This window comes from Seriola aureovittata, chromosome 22 (genome assembly GCF_021018895.1).
Source record: "Seriola aureovittata isolate HTS-2021-v1 ecotype China chromosome 22, ASM2101889v1, whole genome shotgun sequence".
NCBI lineage: Eukaryota > Metazoa > Chordata > Actinopteri > Carangiformes > Carangidae > Seriola > Seriola aureovittata.
The window spans coordinates 6,486,654-6,501,847 of record NC_079385.1 but is presented as its reverse complement, the minus strand read 5'-3'; the positions used below and the strand labels follow the sequence as shown (position 1 = coordinate 6,501,847).

General features: G+C 40.9%; 1 protein-coding gene across 4 annotated transcripts in view; it reads right to left on the bottom strand.

Annotated features, from left to right (window-relative positions):
• Positions 1 to 15,194, bottom strand: part of LOC130163805 (synapsin-3-like) — a 115,583-nt gene that overhangs the window by 62,628 nt on the left and 37,761 nt on the right. The window lies entirely within an intron of this gene.

Sequence of the window (15,194 nt, the reverse complement as noted above, 5' to 3'; positions counted from 1 at the left end):
AGATTTCAGACTGTACTGCACTTGTAGTATTTGCCAGTTTAGTTCTTTACACGTTTATGTTTCAGTGCAGATTAGTACCACAGTGCAATCCTTCATGAAATCCATATAAAAACAGCTATAATCAAGACAAATTACACATCTCATACAGAGATGTAATATATGACATACTGTATATGTCCCTATATCACGAGTGATGTTGCCATATATGTCATATGTATATACATCCTCTGGATATGAAGTTATAAGTTTATAGCATATATAAAATACCCATAGTACATATCAAAATATTACATTTATATATGTAAGTTAATTCAAACAACATACATATAACATTTCTATATGCTTATATGTTTTTATTATTGATTTCTCATTCATTTCAAACATGTCTTATCTTCTTTTTCTGGGAAAGTGGTCTCAGACTTTTGGACCCCACTGGTTATAATATCAAAATATATTGACAGGCTTTGGGACAGATATATATTTATGTAACATATGACTACAATATAAGCATATATACTTAGACATGGCTAGACATACTGTATATGTCAATATGTGAAGTTGTTTCAATGTCTAATAGGTTTCATATATATCTTTTAAGTTTTTATTTTATATCACATATGTTTCATATATGGAAATTCAATGTATGCAGATATATAACATGAGTATGGGGTTGTATGTATATGTATATATCATGTATATTTTACATGTTCAAATACAGGATATTTGATTATGGCTTTTTAATGAGAATATACTGTACAATGACGTGTAAAGTCAAAATGCAGTTATTTCATCAAAAAAAAAGTCATTTTGAAACAATTACAAATAGAATAGCATAATTAAAGCTGAAGTCATTCGTTTGTTTTAGCTAGTTGCTAATTTTGTCTGTGTGCTGTTCGGTGCTGGGCGGGTGATGTACAGTGGGTTTTTCAGTTGTTTCTTTACTGGAAACAGCTGGAAACAGCTGGTTGGTAAGAGACTGAACCAAAACAATAAAGTTCTGAGCTGTAAAACCATAACAATGAACTGAAAGACACTAATACTCTCTGCAGAGATGAGGGACCTGCAGAGTTGGGTGGTTATTCTCTGTGCGTTTGTTACTATGAGAAACACCTTTCATAATATATACTCATTTCATCAAATGTCATTATAAATGTTTTGATGAGTGCAGCTTTAATGAGATAAGTAAAATGACTATATGTGTTTTTACTAGATTACACCTGTACCTCACCGTATACAGTAATCATCTGCGCAGGTAAACACACGCACGCATGCACGCGCACACACACAGACACACACACACACACACACACGCACACGCACACGCACACACGCAGGGAGTAAATGGCTGCAGGTTGTGGGTTGAAATTACAGCCAGGCCCGGGAGTCTGGGTCCTCAAGTGTTGCTTATGTTAGACGGCACGGACAAGACTGGCAGGACAAGACTGGCAGGACGGCTGAGGAGTGATCCGGTCTCGGCGACAGAGCGACTACAGCTGTTCCTCCCTGCCGCTGCGCTCAGCCGCAGTGGCAACAGACCAAAGGCTCTGCTATTTATACTGGATGGAGCCGTTTACTGAGGCTCCAGAACCAAACCAGACTCAACGGTTCATGTGAAACTCAAGTTCCTGATAAATACATGGGCTGATTTGTGTAATGTGCTTTTTCTAGCAAACACCCAAAGTTAAAAGAGAACGACATCCTGCCTGACAGTGCACGAGCAGTTCAACGCTGCACCAGCCGAAACATTGATTTAAGATACCTGTCTTATCAGCCCAACACAATATGTAGAGCTGCAAACCATCCCCGCTGACTGATGCCGCAGATTGAATAGGTTTTCAGCATAGCTGTAATAAATTAAACAACATGTGGGTCAGCTGTTAGTTATCAGTCTATTCAGCTCACTGTCCTCCGTCTCAATCACAGTACTCAAGGGAGAGGATGGGCCAGTTTATTTGAATGTAGCTGTAACCTTTCCTAAACGGGACAAAAATAGCCCAAATCTTCACAAACTATCTAAAAACAATTCAGACTTGCCCTTGCAGGAATCAAAAAACGCACATGTTCAGTAAACAGGGAGCTGAATACCCACGTTTTTCATGCTCGTACATTCACTCTTTGGAGTGAAACATCACAGCTCAGCTGGACTCAGAAGCAAAGCACGTTCTAGGTAAATGGTAAATGGACTGCACTTATATAGCGTTTTATATTCTCTCGACCACTCAGAGCGCTTTACAATGAAAGCCAGTGTCACCCCTTCACACACACATTTATACAGCGCTTTTCCCTGCACATATATAGTGCTTTTTCTACCATACACGCACATTCAAGTCATCAATATCTTGCCAAAGGACAAGAAATGTGGACTGGAGGAGCCGGAAATGGAACCACTGACCCCTTTACTAGGTACTAATGTACTACCAAAAAGTTTTACTGTTTTTTTTTTTTTTTTTTTTCCGGTTCCGTGTTGAGCGTGGTGACCTTCTGCTTCCTACATTTGCCGAGGTTTAATTCCATTTTTTTTTTTTAATCTGCCTTTGGGCTGGAAATGACTATACGGATGATATAGGTATTTATTGGTATCACCTACTCACCTGGACTTCTGCATCAGTGCTGTCTTTACATAAAATAGGTTTTAGTCTTCATAGTGACTGAATGCCTTCCTCACCGTAATGTTTTATTGAGTAAATGAAAACCTGAAATGTGTCAGTATCTTCACAGGAGTTTCCCCCAATACAATTTCTATGTGTCTCATCTAGTCTTATCCCTTGTTTTCATCTATTTAAGATCTGCTCACTACAAACAGCTTAACTGTGGAACAGGAAAAGCATTTTCTCTAAGCATGCGTACATAAAACCAGATAGACGACACCTTGGTGCTGCCTCATTACCACAGAGAGGCCAGATGCAGGAGAGATTCTGCTCGGTAGGATGGTTTTCACCGGGCTATGGTTAATGGAGGCAGTGCCCTATAGCAGCAGAGCATTACTGAGGTTTGTCACCCATTAACTTTGTTTTCTCTGTCTCTTCACTCGGACTCTCTCTGCAGCAGCAGGCCTGTGGGTCGTGCATTACACTACAGCAGCACATTTATGCTTTATGATCCGAATCGCTCGGGCCCTATAGACATCACTTCACGGGCGATATGCTAATGCGCCCTTTGAATGGGGTATCAGTGGTGCAATAAAGGCTGATAACAGGCACTGACAGGGGGATACCAGGGTTATAGATTAGGACATGAGGGGGGAATGGATCCATGTGGAATCATGAGCTCACTTATAACTTATAACAGTAAATTAAGCCTGATAGGGACTAATGTGCTGGAAGAAATATCCATCTTAGGAAGTCATTCTTACAATCAAGTCACACAAGTGTCACATTATTTAAATCCATCTTTAGAACAGGGTGTTAACTGAGGATACAGTCGCTTATTTCTAGAAACATGTTTCACCAGGTGAAACTTTATTCATAAACTTTTGAATTATATCGATGTACTGACAAATTAGTGTCGACAGTGACACTGTATAACTGTGCTTGATGTATCTGTGAGTTGTTAGTTCTTTATAGGGAGCTGCAGCTTCAAACATGAAAATCTCAGATGAAAATCAAGTGTTTAACCTAGTTAAGATCCATATGGTGGTTCTTATATAATACAAAACATATCGTGAGTGAAATAGGCAGATGAGTGAAATGATTGAGAATTTACACCTTGCCGCTGCAGCAAACCAATGACAGTCTCATAAAAACAGATCCAAGGATTCATACGTCATATAACTAAGGAACCGATCCTGTCAACCTGCGGGGACGGGGAGCGATAACAACAGGTAACTAAGCTCAAAACATTGTTGTTTTAAAAGACAGAAAGATGTTCACCACACTTATACTTATATGTATGTGGTTATGAACAGACTGCGAGCCTGACAGTTGTGTATTACCATTATACAATACTGTCCAACAGTGCCAACAGGATGTTTTCATCAGCATTCCTGGAGCAGGAAACTATTCAAACCCATGACAATATGCTGCTATTTGGTCTCCAGATCCATTTATCTTACAGAATCTCTGACCTTCTAATAGGCTCCACAGGGATGTCTGAATTGCAGGGAAACATTTGTCCTCATAAAGGCCCTGTGCCTGGCTCAAAAGCTGGTAAGAGCCTTATCTTCCTACATCAGTCTGTCTCTCATTGATAAGGATAATCGGGGTAGAACTCAGCAGGAATGCCACAAACGTCAAACCGTACATACCGAGGATCAGCAGAGCGCTCGTACACAATGGTGCATTGTGCCAAACTGGCTCTCCGTCATTGGAGGGAAATGCACCTTGGAGAGAAAAATCAGTGTTTTCCTGCTTTTCAAACAATATCGACATAGTGCCACTGAACTCCTGTCCTAAAAAAAGTTAAATATTTTGTGAAATACACTTTAACCTTGTTTTATCATTAGATTAGAAAATTGATAGCAGTTTCATATCTATGCATTAAATTCAGAGCTGGAGCTGGGAGGCCAATAGCATAGCTTAGCATAAAGACAGAGCAGAAGGAAACAGTTAGCCTGGCTCAGGCTCAGAGTTACTACCAACACTACATAAGTTTACTAATTAAAGTGGCTATAATTGAAATTTTTATAATAACAATGGATCAAATGATTATGTTATGTGAATGGGATGGCTCATAGTGATAATCCTCCAGAGTTCCCCTTAGCTCTATGGAACATTTTAGCATCCTTTAGCTCATTGTTTTGGTTTTTCAGGCCAAAACTTCATTGTTTGGTTTCTCTCACTGCCATCAATCTTGTATCCAGCAGCAGCTGCAGACAGCTGTAAATCCTACAACAATCTACTACCACTGTACCGAAAGGGCAAACAGGAAAAGGTTAGTGACTGGCATGGTAGCAGCTAAAGATCCAGTTATTTCCCTCAGGGGTTGATGAAGACCAAAAACAGGGCAAAAAGCAGAGTGAAAACTGGACTTAAATTCATCAGATGGACAGTCACACAGCTTCATATGAATGCTAATGTTTCACACGTTCCCCATAACAACATGTGATAATATTATTGCATGTGCAAGTATGGATCTGGAACGTAGCTTAGCATAAAGACTTTGCTGTAACTGTTTTATAATTATTACTATTATATAGTAACTAAGAAATAGCTTCACTGCACAACTCCCTGTAAAACTACATATGACTCTTTTTACTGTGTGTGTTTACAGAATAAATAGAAATACAATGTGTTAATGAATGAGCTTTAAAGATGTTGGAAGGCAGATTTTTTTTAACTTTGGACAGAGGAAGGCTAGCAGTTTCCCACTACTTACAGTCTTTATGCTAAGCTAGGGTATGCTATGCTAACTTGGCTACAGTTAAAGCACAGATAATGACAGTGGTATCAATCTTTTCATGTACTTCCTGAAAAAAAAGATAATAAGCAATTTTTCCAAAATGTCAAACCAGTTTTTACTGTTAATATGGAAAGGATTTTTGAAAAGTACTTGACCTCCAAAAACCCTGCAATACAACAGTCAGTAAGCTGCCAGTTTTCTCTGATGCAACTTAGGCAAAGCTGGTTTTACATGAATATCGTGCCTTGTGCAACTTTGAGAATGTAACCATTGCGAATCAAAAGCAATTGAATCAATCATTAACATATGACACAGATTTCTTTGTCAAGCTCTTTGGCAGTGCTGCAGCTGTTCTCTTATTTTTATGCATCAAAATGTTTAGTCACATCAAACATTAACCTCTGATATTAGCTTTGGGGGTTTCTTTAATACTTGCTTTGGCTCAATGCTAATGAAAACTTGGTATGCTGTTGTTAAATGATAACATCGTCAATCAAAAACAACTCAAATGGGGTTTTCCATAACCCCCTTCATCCACTTTGTCTAATTTTGCCAACCATTTTTTTTTTGTTGTTTTTCTTGTTTATTTTAGTTGGTAAGTAAAGATTTACAGGGTGGATGGTAAAACAATATGAAATGTTTAAGCAAAGTTTAGTCAAAAGGTGGATGAAAAATAGGAAGAAAGTTAATGAAACTGCAAACAGAGGAAGTAAAACCAATTAGTTCTGACGACTTGGATCCAATCACAACAAATGGTGATGTTTTGTATTAAACAACTGGTCAGAATCAGACACTTTATGCACATAAGACCAACATATCCACAGAACCCTGGAGAACTCTGTGTTCTCTGTGTGTACAGTGACTCCCTGTAGCCTAGCATCATGTTGTGGTCCCCTGGCCTGGATCTAGCTCTCCTTGTGGTTGCGGCTGTGGCTCCGAGCCCGGTGGCACCTGGCAACGGCTAGCCCGGTCAGGGCTGCCAGAGCTCTGGATCGCCTCCAGCTGAGTTCGCACTCCAGGGCTCATCTCCACACCAAACTGAACACAGCAAAGGTCACGCAGAAAACAAAGAACACGCGCCAACAACTGAAATAACAAGCTGTAGATTAATTTGAATTACACCTTTAAATTCCAAACAGGAGAGGGTGTAACTTCAGCACATCTACCAGCAGAGCAAATCAGAGAATGTTTAGTTGCTTAACAGTGATTGTGTTGAGGATTTGGAGAAGAATCCCCTGGGAGGCAGATGTAATGAGGGACGGAGCAGCAAGAGCGATAGAGCACCAAATGACCTCTGGCAGAAGGGGAAATGAGTGTTGTTAGGAGTTGGAGTGAATTAGCGGGGCCATTTGTATTCATGGCTATATTACAAAAGCAGGGACGCTGGAGCGAGCCTCACGGCCGCTGTATGCTTTCATTACGGTCTCAGCACCGCTAAAGGAAACCACCCTCAGGCCTCCTAAAGCCATGTCTGAACTCAGCATGTCTGTGAGTGGGATTTATTTGCTCGGTAACAAGATGAACCTGTCTGAGGTATTAGGTGTTGAGGCTGTTCAGGCAGACAGTCCTTCACTGATTAAAATGGGCTTTCACAGGGGTCAAGCAAAGGGGGAGTTAAGTTTTGTTTTTGTGTGTGTGTGTGTCTGAGTTGTCTTTGTGTGGTTTGAGCGTTAAATCATCACCTGAAGTAACCAGAGGAGAAGAATCTTGAATCCTGAATCTTGTATTGGAAAGGAAAAAAAGGGGGTATGGCCCCATCTGTGCTGAGACCAAAAGCTTTCAGGGCAGAAAATTAAATAGAAGGAGAAAAAAAAAAAAAAAAAGAAGAAATCAGACAATGATCTGCTATTGTAATCTGGCCGCCTCTGTCCCTCCACCTGTGGGGCTGAGGACGGCGAGGAATGTGACGGGCCAGTTTGAGAAAACGACAAGAAACGCCCATCTCAACACGAGCTTCAGTGTATTGAGTCAAACTCAGAAAACTGTCTAAAATCAGTATTGACACCAGTTTCAGCTGATGTGAGAACTGTTTAAATTGTACATGATAACGCAAACGTCATTTCCTGTTGCCACTTGATACATTTAGCCCTTTTTGACTATTGCTTACCATGGTGTCTTTCATGGAACAGTTGAGCTAAAGTGCCTTACAACATCCACTGACAGTTGGGCTCAAGTCAGCTCGGTTAGAAAGAAATCCTCCACAGTTTTCAGACATTATCTCCGTGTATTTAATGCCTCGTCGCCGTGGAACGCCAGCATCCACCCACTGTTAATGTGAGGGTGATGTGTAAGCTAGCCTGGGTCCAGACCTCTGAATTTCTGATTTGCTCACCAAGTCACATAAGACTATTTTTGCGTCCATTGTGTCTGCCAGTTAAAGAAGCAGTGGACTGGTTAAGGCGTACACCACATACTACCGGCTTCCAAGGTGCAACTCCTGGCTGGGTCGGACCCTTGTTGCACGTCATATCCCTCCTCTCTCCCCATGTTTCCATACTGGCTATTAAATAAAGACAAAACGCCAAAAGATAAGTCTTCAAAACAGAGAAACAGTCAGACAGCTACCCACACTAATATGTTCTCCCACCAGATCAGCATTTTAGCTCCGTATCAGAAAAAAATCTCCTTCCAGATGAACAGGCCTGAAAACACATATCACATGACCATTCACGTACAAGCAGGAAGCAGGTTGTCTACTCCGCAGTTGTTAGTTACAGAAAATACTACAAATGAAGAACAGCGAAGGCAGTTGTAGCGTTAAAATGCAGAATTTAACTGCACAACAGCTGCTAGCAAAGACAACAAGGTCAGTGATGTTTGTAATTCATTTTTCGTGGAGCGAACGCGGGTGTCTGTGTCACTGTTTCCATAGTAGCGTGGACGCCAGGAGTAAACGCAACAAAAGAGATGCGTTTTAAAACTAAAAGATATTCGACTGGATGTAGCCTTAGCGAGGGGGATTAAAAATGTTAGCTAGCCACATAGCTACATCCATATAAACTAATAACAAGCAGCTGCACAGAGGTTATAAGTCCACTTACAGACATAACAACTCTCAAAGTGAAAGTTTTTTTTACTGTTCCTAGAAACTGCTACCGATTTCAGGCTGAATGAATGATGTGAAAGAAAATGGCACTTCGTTCGATTGTGAGGCCACATGTGTCGCCTGCTCCTTATGAGCAAAAGGAGCTATGATGCTCATTCTAACCCGTTGTTTGTGTGTTATTTAGTGCATCCAAGCAACGTGCTGTATGTGTATAAAACTGCTGCAAACTTGATGCATGAGTGATTTATGACGTTAAAGAGATGAGTGGCGTGGCCTGATGTGAGTAGCAGTTACTTTTCATAAAGGTTTGCTGCTGTTGTCTGTTGGATAAGATTCTGTTAGTTACACTAAAAAGCTCACAGCTTTTCTCAGATGAAACATCACAGTTGTAATGAACGCGTCTTTGTAACTGGATTGTCTCATGTATGCAGTGCCGTACAATGTGGTGCTCAAAGTTTAGTGTTACACGGAGGACAGACTCCCAACAGTGAAGTTAAACCGCCACCTCACACTTTAGCTTTCACATTTAAGCCGCCGAGCTGACGCTGCGACCTAAAACTACCTCCATAAGTACAGCAGCAAAACAAGCTTAATAAACTCCTCAGTCACCAACAGTTAACACTCCCACGGCCCGACATTAATCACCACTAATTAATCGCACTTTTTTTTTTACCACGGGGGGGGGGGGCCTGAGAGGACGGTGGAGGAGAGAGACGCTGCTCTGTGGCTTATCATACTCTGGCCGCCGTGATCCGTCTTTCAGCCAGACCAGTGCTCCCACTTTGAGCCGAGCAGCTCGCTGGAGGTTTTGGCAGCGGGGAGTGGAGAAGCCAAAGGGCTGACTACAGCAGTGCAGCAGGGAACAACATGCCATAACTACTGTACCTTGTGGCGTGTCGCTCTGCTGTACAGAGCGTGCCACGTTGCACGTCGCACACAGTGGTAGCAAGGTTGCATTTCTATTTTATGTCCTGGGACCAAGAGCCAGTGGTCGGACTCGTCATGTGGTCATTTAAGTGGTTGCTCTGGCTCATCGGCTCATCAAGACAAAATCTGTGGGAAGAAGCTGAAGGAAAAAAAAAAACTTAACCAAAACAAACACATCTGCCACAAATGATGCTGTCAATTAAGATTTTCAGATTTTCAAATCTATAGTCGACATCTTTTCAGCAATAGCCATTCAAAGTATTTATATTCTTTAACTACAACTGTATACAGTCGTTGTTGTGTTAGTGACGGAGTCAGCCATTCCTGCACTGGATTCTAATTCCCTGGTGAAAACCTGTGTGGCTTTAACTGTGACAAAAAGTTAAACTGGCTACAAATTACATTACATTTAATCATTTGTCAGACACTTTTATCCAAAGCAACTTACAAGTGAGGGACATCACTTCAGTTCAGTAGAAGACCTGGTGTAAGTAAGAGCTAGTTAGACATGTTATGGTGTTAGAGGTGTTAGGGGAGGAGGTGCTCTCAGAGGAGATGAGGCTTCAAGAGATTGTTGAAGATAGAGAGGGACGCTCCTGCTCTGAAAGCATTCAGTAGCTTGTTCCACCATCAGAGAACCACAGACCAGAACAGTCTGGACTGAGACCGTCTTGTGTGCCTGGATGGTGATGACATACGATATTCCTTTAGAGGAACACAGTAGAAGAGAAGGAGCATAAGGCTGTGTGATTGAGTTCAAGTACATGGAGCAGACCCAGAAGTCTTTCTGAAGGCAGCATGAGTGACTTGAATTTGATTTGTGTGGCCATGGGTAGCCAATGTGGGAGTAGCAGAGTGACATTTGACCTTTTGGACTGATCTAAGACCAGACAAGCTGCTGCATTCTGGAGCATCTGTGAGGCTTTCACTGAGGCTGAAGTGAGGCCCACTGGAAGAGCATTGCAGTAGTCGAGGCGAGAGATAACCATGAGAGCTGGGTGGCGTACTGAGTCAGGTAAGGCCTTTTGACGGGGAGACAGATGCAATACGATCAAAGAAGGAAGTTAAACGAACTATGTCTTATTATTATAAATAATCAAATTATTATATCATAACAGATGTGATAATTTTACACCTTGATAGGACGGTCAAATATTTATCTGATCACATCCATAGACAGCTTGCATGACTGGATCTTTGTAGTTCTCCCTGTGAAAAATACAGAGATGTGATCTGAATACAGAGCAATCACCAGATGTTCTGTAATCAGTACGGAAACAAGAACCTGCTTCACACACTTATTTCCTGCATTCATGGTTCCACTGGATACCTCCAACTGTACAGCAGACTCATTTTTTACTAATGTGTTGCGAACTTGACAGAGGTGAGAGAAACCTGACTGTATAAACAACTGTGAAACCAAAGCCGTGTGAGAAAGTGTGCTGCTGCATTGAGCCGGCAGAGAGAGCATGTCTGTGGACAGAGGTCAGAGGTCACGGCGCTGTGATCACAGCAGCCAGGGGAACACGTGGAAAAGCAGGAACTTGCTTTAAATATACAGTGTGAACGTGTCCGTAGGCATGTGTGCAATCCTCCCGTGATCCCTCTCTCCCACACACACACACACACACACACACACACACACTCACACACACACACACACTCACACACACAAGGGAAAAGGTAATTAGACAGAGTGCATTTAGTTCGTACATGGGAAATTACTGTTTTGTCTGTCCTCTGTTTATCAGTGGATGTATTACAACATTCTTCTGGCTCAGAATGAAACACGTTACTATCAAAGATCTAATTAGTTTTCATTGGCCATAATCTATGACAAGGACAGATACTGATCAGTTTTTTTTTGCCAATTCTTAAAGAAACCTCCAGTGTCTGTACTCAGTGAGGGAACATTATGTCCCAGATGCTTATGTTATTATACACTGCCTGGCCAAAAAAAAAGTCGCCACCTGGATTTAACTAAGCAAATAGGTACGAGCCTCCTATTGGATAATTACTGCATGGGCGATTATCTTTCAGCTGGCAACAAGTTATTTATCCCCAACTGGTGCAATGAGTTGCCTCTCATTGCTTAAACAACCATGTCGAAAGACACATCCCGTGGTCGTGGAAAAGATGTTAGTCTGTTTGAGAAGGGTCAAATCATTGGCATGCATCAAGCAGAGAAAACATCTAAGGAGATTGCAGAAACCACTAAAATTGGATTAAGAACTGTCCAACGCATTATTAAAAACTGGAAGGATAGTGGGGACCCATCGTCTACGAGGAATAAATGTGGCCGGAAAAAAATCCTGAATGATCGTGATCGGCGATCACTTAAACGTTTGGTGAAATCAAATCGAAGAAAAACAACAGTAGAACTCAGGGCTATGTTTAATAGTGACAGTAAGAGCATTTCCACACGCACAATGCGAAGGGAACTCAAGGGATTGGGACTGAACAGCTGTGCGGCCTTAAGAAAACCATTAATCAGTGAGGCTAACCGGAAAAAAAGGCTTCAATTTGCTAGGGAGCATAAAGATTGGACTCTGGAGCAATGGAAGAAGGTCATGTGGTCAGATGAGTCCAGATTTACCCTGTTCCAGAGTGATGGGCGCATCAGGGTAAGAAGAGAGGCAGGTGAAGTGATGCACCCATCATGCCTAGTGCCTACTGTACAAGCCTGTGGGGGCAGTGCTATGATCTGGGGTTGCTGCAGTTGGTCAGGTCTAGGTTCAGCAACAGTATGTGCTCAAAGAATGAGGTCAGCTGACTACCTGAATATACTGAATGACCAGGTTATTCCATCAATGGATTTTTTCTTCCCTGATGGCACGGGCATATTCCAAGATGACAATGCCAGGATTCATCGGGCTCAAATTGTGAAAGAGTGGGTCAGGGAACATGAGACATCATTTTCACACATGGATTGGCCACCACAGAGTCCAGACTTTAACCCCATTGAGAATCTTTGGGATGTGCTGGAGAAGGCTTTGCGCAGCGGTCAGACTCTACCATCATCAATGCAAGATCTTGGTGAAAAATTAATGCAACACTGGATGGAAATAAATCTTGTGACATTGCAGAAGCTTATCGAAACAATGCCACAGCGTATGCGTGCTGTAATCAAAGCTAAAGGCGGTCCAACGAAATATTAGAGTGTGTGAACTTTTTTTTTTGGTGGCGACTTTTTTTTTGGCCAGGCAGTGTAGCTTTCTTAATTTACCTTTTTTGTATCTCATTGTCAGCTTTCTTACTTTCTTTCTTTGTAGCTCATCAGTCATCTGTGAAGCACTTTGAACTGCACTAACCTGTATGAAAAGTGCTATACAAATAAAGTTTGATTGATTGATTGATTGTGATGGAAACACGGCAATGACTTGGGATTTGGACTTTTTGCTGTCTGTCTAGCCACTTCGCTTTACTAGTCATCGACCAATCAGACTACATGCTAGAAAGAACTGTTACTCTATTTGTAGTTCAGAGCCATAAACCGCAGCAGTTTGTCAGTGAACGTCATCGTTTGTGAACAGGGCAGCGGTCGGACCATCTGCAGCCAATTTGGCTTCTGTCATTACAACCATATCAACCCACACAATGACCTCTGTGTCAGCGCTGACAACAGGTTGCATTGTAACATTAGCAGCATTATTGCCCCCGTCTATGATTATCCTCGCTTGGTTTCACACTGTGCTCCATGGTCGAGCCGTTTCCGCTACAAATGCTGCTTTCATTACCGATAAGAAAGTTATTCTACAAAACTGTGTACGAGTCGGAGCCGAATACATGATCAGCTGATTGTTCCTCAGACAGGTGAGAATGAAGGCCGGTGGGCTGACACCGGAGATTGATACTGGAAATATATTGTGTAAGACCACTCCTCCAGCCATGACAGATGATGCCCTTCAACAAGAAGTTAACATCATCATCTCTTTAAACTGTAACTCCTTTTGTTTGTTCTTTTGTCATTGCAGAAAAAATATGAATCCGTGTACTAAAGGTGCTTCTATTATTTAAGTGTAGGTAGAATAAACAAGCACTAATGATATTCATGGAATATTACAGATAAATAAAAATTCATTGGTGTTACGGAATGAGAAATAATTAATGACTATGTTTACGGTTAGGGGATTACAGCAGTTTTCTTGTAAAGAAAGAAAGTAATGTTTACATTCAGTGTTACACACCAAAATCCATTGTGCGTATTAGCCAGTATATGTGTTTAGTCCATTTCCTTTTCTTAAAACGTTTTTGCTGTGTAGAAGACTCACTACGGTGTAAGTGCAGACAGTTGGACTCTACTTGGATGTTAAATTGCTACGTAATTGTGTGACGGATATTCGTAATTATTATGTTAGTTGCATAAACAAAAACGTCAGAGCATCTGCATCACATGAGGCAAAATACTTTAAATTACATGCTATCTTACAAGTCGTGCACATGTTGTTTTTTTGTTTGTTTGTTTTTTTTTACCAATCTTTCATGTATTATTTATGATCAGCAGAATAGATCAAGGCAAAGTCAAGCTGGTTTAGTCCTACTTTAAGAGAAAGGAAAATCTTACTGCTGAATATTACATATTTCCATTATTAGTATTTCCATTGTAGATCTAATTTCCTTGCTGCTCCAGTATTTAATACTCTTACTTTTTGTTTAACCTGCATTTCCTGATTTTTAGCCACTTGGGGGAGCACAAACATGTTAGCAAATGTTGCTTATGCACACAACTCTGATATTCACTCTGCTTTTAGCTCTGTTTTGGTCTCCACCACGTTTTTCACATTTAAGTGCTCCACTGTGTTCACTGGCTAGTTGCTAACATTGCTAACTACGTTTGTGGTGTTGGGCAGCTGGTGTACAGTCAGTTTGCTTGCTGCTAATCAAAGTTACATACCATCAAACCAAAACAATAAGCAGAAAGATGCTAAAACGCCCCATAATCCTAAGAGGAAATGTGGAGCCAGTTGATAATTATTTGCAGTTTCGTCATGTTTTGATGTGCTGATTTAGTAAATAAAACACTTGTGACATTCAGATTGAGGCAGAAACATGATGTCATATTTGCCATCCAGATCAGCTGATGATTAGATCTCCCTCACAGAACACAGTAGTCTATTTCAACACCCAGCTCCATGTGAACTAACTGGAGCCGCTTACAGGCCACAGAAGGATTTTTCTGAAACATATTAATAAACTAGAAAATTCCAGGGAAATTTTGAGTGCCACGGGGGCTACTGCCGGGATGAGTACATGATTTATTTCCAGTGTTCAAAAGTCACCCTGATCATATTCCACATGTTTTGAGAAATGTCTTGATATAAAAGACTCTGATATAAAACAATGTCACATCCCTCCATCATGTATTATGTGGGAAATATCTCATATTCTGTCTTGTTTTTTTTAATAAAACAAGAGGCAACATGTCTTCAAACTGGCATTTAAAGGGTTAAAATCCTGAAAACTAATAATCATTTGGTAGGTTTGAGCAGAACTGAAGTGGTTTAAGAGATTTATGCAAAAAAAGCAGAAAAAAATATTGATATATGATGATTTTATAGCATTTTCTTTGTGTGTCCTTTTTTGGACGCGAGGAACCCCAGAGGGTACAAAATGTGTTACCAGTGTATAATAGACCTGTAACAGTAACTGACATTAGATTTTAAAAATATGTAAAAAAAGACACTTTCTTGCAGAAATCCATACCTTCAGCTGTAACACAGCCAAAATGATCAGCAAATCAAAAAAGAAAAGTAAAGAAAATGTCCAAAAAAGGACAGAGGGACCCCTGAGGGTTAATAAATCCCATGAACCGCTATTTAAATTACCACTATTATGTTTTTTTCTGTGCTAAATTTAACATTACTGGGGAGGAGAGCAACGCGAC